The sequence below is a fragment of the Aythya marila genome, assembly GCF_965140915.1.
Source record: "Aythya marila genome assembly, chromosome: 17".
NCBI classification, from domain to species: Eukaryota; Metazoa; Chordata; class Aves; order Anseriformes; family Anatidae; genus Aythya; species Aythya marila.
The window spans coordinates 29,443-42,623 of NC_139058.1; positions in this window are offsets into that span (position 1 = coordinate 29,443).

Consider the following 13,181-nt stretch of genomic DNA (forward strand, 5'->3'; position numbering starts at 1 on the left):
GCGCCCGCGGGCGTCACTGCGCATGTTCGCCCCCCGGCCGCCTGCAGTACTCGCGTTCCACCAGCAGGTGGCGGCAGAGGGCGCCCGCGGGCATCTCCGCGCATGCGCGCCCCCCGGCCGCCTGCAGTACACGCTTTCCACCAGCAGGTGGCGGCAGAGGGCGCCCGCGGGAGGCCTTGTCGGGCGGATCACAGCTCGCCTACTGTGCCATTCGGAGCTTGTGGCTGTATTTTTTCCAACGTATTTGCTACCCACACCCCGCGGGGCAGCTTGTCTTACAAAGAATTCTGTTAATATTCTCTTTAAGGCGGGCACGAAGCATCCACTGCTCTTCTAAGCAAGCAACCTTCCTTCTGTGCTCCCTTCGGGATGCAGGACTACGTGCACTGAGATTTATTCCACTCATTTTTCTTCGCCTTTTCGTTGGCACAGTCTCCAAGGACGCCTGGCTTTCTTCTCACAGACTCGCGTCCGTTTCAGTGTAAGGCATCTTTTCCCTCCGCCGCTCTAACCCAAATTCAAATTATCCAGATAAAACAATAGCGAGGTAAGAGAGAACTGTCTGAGTTAAAGTCACCATCTTTCTGTAACTAGTTTAGTAGACAGCTGTACCACATCAGAGGAGGAGGTTTAGATGCTAACCAGGTCACAGGCCAAGTGAGCGCCCCCAGAATCACTAAAGAAACTTATGTAAGAATCTACTAGAAGAAAGCTGTCTCCTCTTACCACCGCCTATTTAAGAGATAGCGTAGTACAGGCAGTTCTACACGCATAAAACCACATACACACAGTATACCTGACCCAAGTAAATTCCCTCTTAGAATTCCACCATTAAGCAAAAGAGGCATATTGTGGTGACATACAGCTGCCGTGTAATGATTCTGAAGGGATAAATCGCCCTATGTATTCCAAGGTACTACTGTGGGGTTTTTTTGTTTTTTTTTTCCCCCCAAGTACGTTCAACAGTACAGATAAGTACGTTCCCGCTAAGAAAAAGAGTTCAGAATTGTTTATAACGAGTTCATTCCATGTGTCACTTTCTCACTTAACACAGTAATAAAGATATGCTGCTGCTTTTGGATTTCATTTCCTTCTTGAATCTCACTGGTGTAATTCCAATGGTCAAACAACCTCTTCCAGAAAGACCAGCCCACTGCTTCACAGGAGAAGGAAAAAATGTCTCACACACGCTGGCTAGTACTAAAAAGAGTAATAGGAAGAGAAGTTCAGGCCATCAACGTAAGTATGTTTCCCTGCCTCTTCTGCTGGCTGGTCAAGTGGAATCCTCAGGACAGCCCCAGTACCTTGTGAAGAGCTTCTTAACGCCAGCACAACTTCAACCTGTCTTTTAAAAGAAAGCTGTTAAAGGAGCAGGAGACTGTTTTTAAATTAGAACAACCGAAAATAAAATTATCTGAAGAGCCACTTACTACTGGCACATTAACATTTAAAAGGAAAATATTAATTACGTGCAGGTGCTCCAGTCTTCGTTGCATTTTCTGTGATTCACAACATTACCTTTGAACAAAAGAGTAAGAGGAACGGAAGGGAGGATATTAAATCGGGTAACCAAGGATTTGGTAAGCTGGAACTTGGTGTCTTTAACACTTTAGCCTTGGAGCAAAAATGTACACCCTGTACAGGCTGAGCTGACTGATGAGGCAGGTGCTCCAGGGTACGTGCTACCAGGAGGTAAGTAACAAACACATTCCGCAGCTATTACCAGAAGTGGGGTTTCAGGATATGCAGACTGGTTTCACAAAAAATATTAGCGGTCTGTTGGTGACAGACAATTTGAGGAATTCAGCGCTGCCCATTACAGACTCCTCAGATCAGCACTTAACGAGAATTAATAAAACGGTTTTATATATATATATATATATATATATATATATATATATATATACACACACACACACACACCTATGTTCAAAAAAATGTATACAGTTAAAATATCAAATTAGTGATCCGGTAACAACACTGTTCAAAACCAATCTCTTTTGTATGAACATTAAAATAAATGCACACTTTTAAAAGCATTTCTTTTTAGCGCTTCCAAAGCACAGCGTGTGCCAAGGCAAGGCCACCTGAAGAATCTCCGTCCTCCTCACGGGATGAAAGAGAACTGAAGTCAGGGACCTGGGAAGCCTCAGGTGCGCTTTCATAATGTCTGCAGATAAAAACAGAAGAGAGTCTGAGGTAGATTGTTTAGTAACCACCAAGTGGTAACAGTCACAGGGCTGTCTTTAGCTTTCATTAACACAACAGCAGTTTCTTTACTCTCGATCTACGCTGAATCTCAAGTTTAAAGGCATGGCTAGCAGTTCTCGGGAACAAGACCCTCATCTCTGTGCTGGCAACATGCAATATTACCAGTGCAGGTGTTTCTGGGAGTTTTGTTTGTTTGTTTGTTTTTTATTGGGGGGGGGGGGGGGGGGGGGGGGGGGGGGACACACAACAGATGGGATCTCTCCACAATGCAGACACTGTGTGCATTTGACAGTGCCCCATTTTAGTGCGATCCACTGCCTATTGCACGTAAAACGGCTAATGACAGTATTCAAGTGAGTAAATTCTCACCACCTGCAGGAGGGGCAGCAATGGTTATTTTTTTCAGCCTGTTGAGCAAAGAGCACCCTCCACAGGAAAAAAGCCACACCTTTCATAGCACGTCCTTAAGGTTACAGCCCAGCTTCTGCCGATAGAGGTTCGTAAAGTTAAAAGCTCTGCTGCTTCTTCTCGGACTCTGACAGTAAGATCACTTGACCGCCAGGATGGCGAGGGCAACAGCTACGTCCTCTTCCACTCTTCTGCGGCACAGCAAACTCATTCCCGGTCCGTATTCCTCTGGCTGGTACACTATTATCTACCGTTCACCTGATTAACTCTGTTGGGTAGGCTGTTGAACTCTAGCTCCTCTAGCGTTCTCTCTAAGTGCTGTATTAAGACACGATTTTTAAACCTAGGGAAGTAATTTCATTTCTTCTTCCAAAAACAGCAGTTAAATAACTCAGTATTATTTTGCCACGACAAACAGTATTAGCAGAGGCTCTCTGTTTCCAGCATGGAAGAGCTTCCCTCATTTCTGACATCAGAATGGCAAATTTAATTTGATACAGCCATCTTTCCCCAACCCACGCAAATTCTGGGTCTTTCTTCCATAACCACCCGTATCTTTCTATTTCACACTTCAGCTCTAGGTAACGACCATTTACTTCAGAAAATACAACGGCAGTTTGACCGCTGAAACTGTAATAATTTAAGTATGTCAAAACAAAACACTTGTTTTGGAAAAGACTGAGATTTGCTATCATGAACAACGTTAGCGTTTAACTCCGAATCATTCGTATCTATACAAACCTTGCTCCTTCCCTTATAGCAAATTCAATGAAATACTTCTGAGTTTCCATCGGTCCTTGTACGTACCTCCTCAAGAAGAGAGAAGATTTTTTTCACGATCTTAAAGAAGAGATCCAAACAGATATGAGAAACAGATCTTGTAAATGCATTTTCAGTAAACCTCAACAGCCAAAGGAAAAACAACAAAGCCTAGAGTTTCCCATTTCTGCATACAGTAATGCACATAAGAAAAAGCCAGCATACCAATAATTTGAAGTGATATCGATTAGCTGATATTCAAATGTAACGCTGAATTTTGTTCTCTTAAAAGAGCATTATCTAGAAACACCTGCCCTTGGAAAATGCAGACTAGGTTTAATCAGCAGAGAAGCCTTGCATCTCCACAAACACGCTGCCATGATCAGCAGTTAATAGAAACAAAGGGATACCAAGCCATGTTTCAACCTAGAGCTATCATTTTTGAAAGCAGAGGTTTAAGATAACTACTCTTCACAAGATGACCGATCTATGTGGAGCATGAGCACGATTGTCTCGTATAAAGTTTAACAAAAAAAAAAAAGTAGCGCAAAAGAATGAACCGGACACCTTAGATGTGAAACAACAGTATTTTTTCATTGGTTTCTGTGTTTTCTTCTCTGAACCAACTATGAAAACACGAATGGTGCTGTGACTAAGCCTGCTTAAGAGTGCTGCAGTAAGGACGGTGAGGATATAAAGTTGGACTGTGAATACATGTACTTACTTTCTTGTTCTTCCACTACTTGTACACGAGTAATTAAAAATCATTCCAAATCTGAGGTTTTATTTTCAAAATAGATCCTCATTTCAAGAAAAAGTCTTCTGTACCCCTAGCCTATTTTTAATACACTAATAAAGAACTTACTTCTTCCACGTTTGCGAACCTCTTTCACCACTCTGATTTTAATACCAGCATCGCTTCCCTCCAACATTGTAGGTGTTATTTTAAATCAATTTGGCACAGATTCAGAAGTAGACTCCATCACTCGTTTTTGGTCATCTCCAGCCACGCTGTAATTTAGAGGCCCTCGAACAAGTGCATTGGTACCAGGTTTACGATCCAAGCCATCTTTGCATCATTTAAGCAATTGAACTCATCATGTAGAGAGTCTAAGTCACCAGGTGACGTTTCATCCTCTCCCTTAACAGCTGGAACCGAAGAAGCCATTTGCACAGACAAGCCATCAATTTGCTTTTCCAGCAACTGACAGTTTTCTGCTTTCTTCTCTCCATTACCATCTTGGACAGTACTGATACCAGTGTCTGAAAATTAAGAAGGAGCTTAGTAGTGCATATAACTGCAGGATCAAAAAACACAGAAGGACATTATTCTGCATCCCTTCTTGTTGAAAGTACTGTGGAGAGAGTTACTCAGCACTGTCAGATCACTTTAGTAGTTTTATTCACCCTTTGACGCAACCACAGGAATACCTCCTTTTGGGCTGCTACCATCTCGTATGACTGTCGTGAAGTTATTTGCTGTATTCCCATTTCAGTGACTAAAGTAAACTAAAGTTTCCCCTCCTTCCCCCAGTTCCAGCAAATTTTTCTTTCAACTCTGCTGCAACAGGTGGGTAAATTACTATTTGTGAGAAATTTAACTTTTTTTTTTTTTTTTTTTTTTTTACACTTTCCTTCCCCACTTCTCCCTTCCCCACTATAGAATACACAAATGAGAATTAAAAGCTGAAATGAAATCCTTGCTACCGCCAAACCATCTTGGTGAAAGGTTTCAGCACTTTTTAGAAACAGTTCCAAATTATTGCTCATTCAGGACTTCGTTACCTATAGCAACAGCCTGTTTGTCTAAGCCGACCAAAGAAATTCAGTCCCAATTAACTCTAAAACTTACGTGTCCTTTTGAATTAACACAGAAAGCACGGAGACCTTTTTTTTTTTTTCCTGCACACTATGTCCATTTATGACCACACAAGTTCCTGTACTACAACAACTCCAACATACTTTTATTTGTTGGCATGCCTTTGAGGTTCAGATATGGTGACAGAGATCCAGCAGCACAGGGTGGCCCTTTCCCACCAACATGGTTTGTCACAACAGTGACTGTGGCCGTCGCAATAGCGGCGACATGCTACGCCTTCTCTCTTTAGTGATGCTGGAGTATTGGGCTCTCCAGGACGCTTGATCTTATTCTGAGGCCCAGCAACAAATTTATCTGCTTCATCTATCATCGTACCCTGAAAAGACTTTTTTTTTTTAAATATAAGTAAAAAACAATTGCTTCATCAATTCACTACCAGAGTATTTGCCTCCGTGTTACAATTCAGTTACTTTTCAAATAATGATACAGCAGATAGCAAGACTTCTCCTACCTTCTCATCCTGTTTGAACAGACTGCCAAGTGTATGAAGAAGCCTTTTTGGTTGATCTGGATCAATCTCCCGAAGAGGTGAAGGCATCATTTTCAACTACTCCTGACGATTTCCCCTTTGAGCAACAGGAACGCCGTGAAGGCAGTCTGCAGCAGAACAAGGTATCTAAATTTAGTCTACCTTAAGACTAAGGAAATACAAGCCTCGCATGCTTCCATTTCCAGTGTTAGCATTTAAGATCTAGAAATCACTATTTCCTCCCTCTACAAAACAAAGGAAAAGCAAAAGGCAAATAAAGCCCCTCTTTCCTTTCACCATCACTATAAGAACATCTACTGCATCCTGTTGCACAGGAAAGCTCACCCATGAAACTTAATTTTCAAATTCCAAGCACGCACAACATGTTTTGTGACAGAAGGCAGAAATTTCATTCTTTTCCTTCGGAATCTAGGGAAGGACGACTGACCCAAGAAACGATGCAAAGTCTACTTCCTCTCCCACACCGAGGACAGAAACACTACTTAGGTGAATTAAATAGCTGTACCAGAATATTAATAAATAATTGTGTCCATTTACCTTCATCCTGCCCCACGATATCCCTGTGTGTTTTCAGAAGATTGGTTCTCATTCCGGTTAGCTGATCTAGAAGACTGTGACAAGACATATCATATGCATTTCTGAATGCCCGTGGCTTCAAATCCTAGTTTTATAATAAAACAAGTAACTTTCAGTTAACCCGCGAGTTCTCACGCACAAAGAAATCGCTCTGTGGGCTGTACTACCGTTAAGTACTAAAAAAAAAACAACAAAAAAAAAATTCCAAAACAACTTCAGACATTCTGAACGTATTCTGAAACAACTTTCTTTCCATCTCTCTGGAAAGAGCTTTCCTCCTATCTGTGACAAAGGAAAAAAAAAAAGTTGTGATCGCGGGAGTCGTTACACAAAGCCACACTCTGTGAATTCACTACTACAGTTAAGATCATTTTTAGTCAAAAATACCTCGGCAGCAATGCTATCACTGCAAACATAGCGTTGCCAAAAAAAAAAAAAAAAAAAAAGAAATTCAACTCAAGATATAGGAGAGGGCGAGCTAAAAGCACAAATAACATGACCGATGGAGGCTGCAACAACCACCTGGTAGATGGTTGTCCACAGCCCTCGGATTGCATGGTCGTCTTTCCTGACAAACGAATACTGGAAGAACAGAAAAGATACACCATGTGTCCGCAAAAGCCTTCGGGGAGACTACTGAAAGGAAAACCAAACCAAAAAACTAGGAACAGCAAGTGGCGTATACGTCAGTTTTGTTAACAGAGCACCACTAATGTACCAGGAATTTCCACATTCTTCGCCCCTCCTCTACCTTGAAAATGTCACCCAATTCTGTCAGTGTCTTCACCATCAGCATTTATTTATTTATTTCGTTTTTCACGTGGACATCCGAGGAAAACATTTCGAGTCCCTGTCATCGAGGAAGAAGAGGAGGGGGGGGGAAAAAAAAAAAAAAAAAAAAAGAGAGATGAGGGGGGAAGAAGCACTGCCATTCCTTTCCTCGGTAACGCGAGCAAAAAGCTCAGGCGCTCAGCAACAACATGCTTTGAAAGATAAAACACAGAAGAAACTGCACGTTATTTAGTCTCAGCTATAGAGTCACGTGTATTTGTACCTGCTCATTTATTCATCTGCCAGTGTATTTTAGTACAAACGCTACAGAACATAGAAACCGCAAGGTTACTACTACCTTTTGTGACCGACGCAATCTTTGGCAGGAACAGCTATCGAAAAAGAACCAACAAAATCCCCTTCGTCGACAGCCATCCGAACCTTTATCGTCTAACAGCAGTCCTACAAACATCCCCTGGGATGCTCAACTCCTGAAACTTTCTGTTCAACTTGAGGCAGAACAAGCCCTTACCCTGGGCACCTTCACCCAGCTCTCCACTGCTAGCAGAGTAGCACCCTGATACTGTCCAGGACGCGCTGCAGCAGCCTACTCGCTTACGCGTATTTACTGCAGCCTGGTTCGAGACGCGCACAGAGGGACCCACGAAAAATCCACCCTTTCCTTCAGAGAAGTAAATACATACATACATACGGATGACACGGTAAGGAAGAAAAGCTGAACACACAGCATGCGGTCCTTTACCGTGGGGCAGATCCAGCATCAACACAAGGAGCTTTGGGGCACGTGAGCGATCATCTACACCGGCCATCGCGACACGCCAAACTCACGCACACAAGCCTCGACCTAAAAACACAGAACACATTAAGGTCCTTTATAGCTTATGGAAGTAACAACCAGCATCTTAGATGCAGTTGGATAGTTGGATTGCATCAGCTTAGGGACTGCCTCCTTCAAAACGCACAGGGGGGTGGGGAAACCAGTCTTGGAAACCTGTTGCCTAACAGGAAGGAGACTGTTGTCTTCTCCTCCATAGGTGACGTTCTTCCAAGCATCGTCCTGCTCCTGGATTTTACCAGCCACGACGGGATGGTCCTACCGGCGTGAGTCGGGAACGCTTCCCATGGGGTTTCTGTGACACTGAAGTAAGTTTTCTGCAGGTACAAGTAACGCAGCACGAGACGGCAAGGAAGCTAAGGCACCGTCTGCAGCACAGCACGTGTGCGATATTGGGCCTGAGGGGACCAGTCAAAGCCTGCAGTAATCGCTGAACAGGTGGGCAAGCAGGGAGCCCTACGGGAAACAAAGCTCACGTTCTGCAAAGCTCTTTTCCCGTCAAGAAGACGGCCTTTTCTATTCAGCACATTTACTGAACTTTAGGCTACTTCCCATTCGCTTTGGCAAGTTAGCCTTTGCGTAAGCCAAGAGGTTTTAAACTGCCAAGCACCACTGACGGTTCTTGTTCTCCAACAACAGGGAATTTCAATCAGGGCACTCGTTAACAGGAAAGCCTGGCTCTGTTTCACACAAATCACATACCTAAACCACGGAGACAGGAGTCTGCAGGAAGAACTCTTTAAAAGGTGAACTTAAAGAGAAGGATACTACTCATTTTTCCAGAACTTCTGCAAGGACTGCGGCAAAAAAAGGCTGAACCAGGGACGTCTCTATCATCATCCCCTCTAGAATTCAGCAACTCCATACAGTTATGGGGCAAATACCACAGCTGCAGCGCAAGACAAACAAAGACCTCGAAGGTCACGTTTCTGCCTGCGTACTGAGTTCCGCTGGGAAGACCCCCCACCTCTGGAAAGACCCCCAGCCGCTCAACTCCCAAGCAACGTTGCCACGGCCAGTGCTTACGCAGAGTTTTGCTCTCTCTCGCTGCTCAGTACAGGCCCAAGGCCTCCTTTATTGCACACAGTTCAAGCAAAACTCTTAGGACATAACCAATAGACAGACAGACAGACAGAAATTGCCTCTCACGTCTGTCCTCACTGACCGCAACCAGCGTCCTGGAAAGCCCCGCAAGCACCGGTCTATTCCTAGGACAACTCCGAAAGCTGAGGCGGGACAAAGTTTAGCCTCTCGTACCAAAGACTGAGCAACAGACAGAGCCTGACAGGCCAGTTCATTCTAGGTCTAAGAGGCTACTACGACTCGGCAGGCACTACGTGCCTTCCTTCCCTTTGCGCTTCCCAGCGCCGAGCAGCTCGCGCTTCCGCAAATTCAATGAAGCCTTTGAGCCGGGGCTGCAGGAAGCTTACGAGCACGCCTTGATTCCACCCCGAGGTCGCTGCGACTTACCTGGGCAGTCGGGACGGACGGGCTGCTCTCTCTCCTGAGAACCCTGCGACCGCAGCACGCCAGCTGCGGCTTTCCTCGCTTTACCCGGTGCGCCACCTTCGCTCGGCAACAAACCCCGCAGGGGTCCTAGCGGCGGGGAGCTGCTTCTGCCCCGGTGAACCGCAGCACAAGGAGAGAGCCGGCTGTCAGGACGCAGGGAGAGGAAAGCCTCCGAGGCGCGGCGCGGCGCAGCCCAACGATCAAGCGCAGCGAGGACCCGCGCCCGGCCTCAACACCCCCCGCCCCTCCCGGCCCGACGCTCCGAGGAGGCACCCCCGGAGGCTCTCGCTCGCCTCACCGCCGGCAACCGCGCTCGCCGCCAGCGGCAACCTGCGCCTCCCGGCGCGCACGGCCCGGCCCCGGCCCGGCCCCGGCCCGGCCGCGCAGCCCGGAGCCCACGTGGCCGCCCGGCAGCGCAGAACTACAGCTCCCAGCATGCCTCGGGACGGAGCAGTCCAGCCAATCCAGAGGGGCGTCGGCCACGCGCACGCAACGGCACCTCCTCCTGCTGCCCTCTCTGCCCCCTCCCCCCGCCGCCGCAGCCGCCCCCCTCTCCCCTGCCCCTCTCCCCCAGCCCCCCGAAGCCGCCCCAGCTCCTCTCGTGCTCCGAGCATCTCCAGCATTTCAGGAACTGGAACCCTGGAACCGCTGACGTCTGGCACGTGTCAGAAACGTGGCAGGAGACGTACTCTGCTGTCGCAAGGCACTTGCAAAGCCGGCCCGACAGCTGAAGCAGACTCACACAGTCCACCGACCAACTCGGGGCCCCCACTGCTGTCCACTCACCCTCATGCTTCAAGCTTCCGTGCCTACGCCCTGAGCTACAAGAAACAAAGAGAGAAGGTCACATCCACAATGGATACGCAAACAGTGCGGCACATGCAGAGGACTCAAACACAGAGACCAGAGCCAGACAAATAAAACAAACAAACAAACAAACTGAAGTCCACAAATGCCACAAGGCCATGAATGCATAGCAGCCCCGGCAGGGGTAATGGCAGACATACCCTTTGCAGATGAAAAAGGTGACCCTGCTCAGTCTCTTGGTAATACTGCACCAACACGGTCAAGCCTCTTGTAGCAAGTCATCAAGCTGGTTTTAGTCCTCTGGAGAGTTACACAAGTGGGTTGATTCATCTAGAGATTAAAATACAGATCAAACACAGGAGCGTATCCCACCATCCCAAAAAAAAAGTGAGCCAGCAACCTCTGCTAAATATCCCTCTATGAAGTGAATTCCAAGCCCTTAGAATTCCAGAAATCCATAGACTCCAGCCTGCCTAGAGAACCCGGCAACTGACTGAAGGAAAAACAAAGCACTTACCCCCAAAGAGCAGCCCAGGCAGAAGGAGCTCTCTGACGGCATACTTGGGGCTCCTATACCATTTGGTCCCACCCAGCACCCAAACCCAATCACCTGGGAAAGGGGAGGGGCAAAGCACATGAAAGTAGAAAGAGGAGGAGCAGCAGCTGTGGTTTATTTACTTATTTATAAGGCTTAGCTCAACAGCATGCAGAGGGCAGACAGCAGAACTGGGGTGTTTCTAGAAGCAACAATCCCCATGCTTTCGCTGCAGCTTTGAATGTTAGAAGGACAACACAACCAAGCAAGTAACTGAAGCTTTTCCTGCTGGAATTAACTCAAACTTTTATTTACGCAGAAAGAAAAATCTAGGAGCAGAATAGATTACACACCAAAAAAAAAGTCAATTCCATTCCACTCGCAGCAAAAATCACTTACTTCAGCAGGCTGAGAACCAAAAGGCTATGCTGATGGGTCAAAACACACTACAGGACACTGGGGCCGGGCCCTCCACTGCACCCACTTAAAACCCATCCCTACACTCACCAAGGTGCAACCCCAACCCAAACACAGACGCAGCATTTCAGCCTCAACACAGTTTCCAGAACTGCTGGAAAGCAAGCTTCATCCTCAGCGAGGCGTGCTCAGGCTGCACAGGAGGGGGCTTCGGGCACCTCTTTGCCTACCGAAGAAGACTGCCATCAGCACCTGCTTTGTTCCGATCCTAAAGGCTAACATCACAGTCCACGTCGCCTGGGACACCTGATAAACAGAAGAGAAAGCAGCCATACCGTTTTCAAGCCATCCCTGCACGTGTCGCTCCTCGATGATCTGCAACCTCTTCTCAAATCCTCAACCGCTTCTGTGAAGAGCCTGCCATGGCACCTGCAAAGCAAGACCCTTCGCAGTCACCTCGTGCTACTTGGCAGTTCTGCTCCAATCCAGCTCACAAACAGCCCGCCCTTCCCGTGCTGCTCTTCAGAGTGCAGCTTGGCCCCTCTGAGCCTGTGCGACACACCTGTGAAACAAAAAGAAAAGCATAGGCTGAAGCAGCATCCAAAGCCACAGCACAGCTGGGACAGTTACTCTCATCTGCTCCCTAACCTCTGCTCCCTCACCTGCCCTCGAGGCAGATGCTTCCATCTGCTCTCTTAGGCCAGCTACAACACCCCTGAAATATAAACAGGATTTTTACTGTACTTTGTGCAGTTAAGTAACTGCAGTGACAACTGCACCCCTAAAGTACCTGCTACATCTGTTCATCGCTCACCTTGCCAAAAGCAGCTCCAGTCAAGTCCCGCGTTGTACACTGTGTTTCAGCTTTAACAAATGAAAACGGTCACAAGATAATCATTCAGCTGCCAGCATTAGCACCCATCCCTCAACAACACAAAGGGACCCCGTTTACAAGATTATCATTTCAAAACAGCAGCCCCCATACCTCAGCACACCTCAGAAGTAGACCAAGCCAGTCACCGAGCTGCCTACGGAGCGCTGAACAGTTCCAGAAGGAGCTCTTTCCTGTGACAGGTTCCTCCAAAGGTTTACACTCTACTGGGGACAGGAGAGAAATAAAAATAAAAGTTTCAAAAACCCCTTATCTGTAAGCTTTCAAGATTCCACAGACCTCCTCCTCAAGCACACCGTTCAAGCACTATGCGAGCAGCTGCTCGCAAGCAGCTCAACTCTTCCCCCCCACACACACATCTGACAAACACCACAGAGATGACTGTGCCTGCTGCCCTTCAGTACGTGCGCAGAGGCAGACCAGATGTCTTCGCCAACACAGTCCGGACAATGTATTAGCACACCCATGCACTGCCACGTTAGCTGTCATCACTAACTGCCAGGCAGGACAGCTCCAGACCAAACACATACACACACAGCCACGCCACAAACACTACAAACAAAACACACAACACAAAGCGCAAGAAAAAGTGACCCCCGGAGGGAAGCCCTATGGCAACAGCAAGTCACAACAGGTGCTCTGCACCAGACCCAAGGAGAGGCTCAAATGTCACGACACGCGACTGGAAGCAACTGCCAGAACTGGGATGATGGAGGCCAAAAAAGCCTGCCTTCAAGACAAGAGACCAGAAGGATGGGGACTGAAAACCCCATATGATTCAAAGATTGAGGCCGAAATTCCTTTAAGCGGTATATTCTTTATTGCAGCGCTGGATGCACGGGGGGATCTCTCCACCTATCGTGCATACCCAAAGCAGAAAGCAGTCTTGAATTTATACAATCAATCTATCAATATTCTACCGGCCCCTATACATATTCATTGCCTACCCCCGCCTTCCCTCGCTTCTCATGCTAATTAGCCTTTTGGCACCTTGCGCCTGAGTAGAGCCTCCCAAGAACTGTGGGCAGGGGCCTTTGGGACGTGGGCAGGGGTCTTTGGGAGGAAGACCCC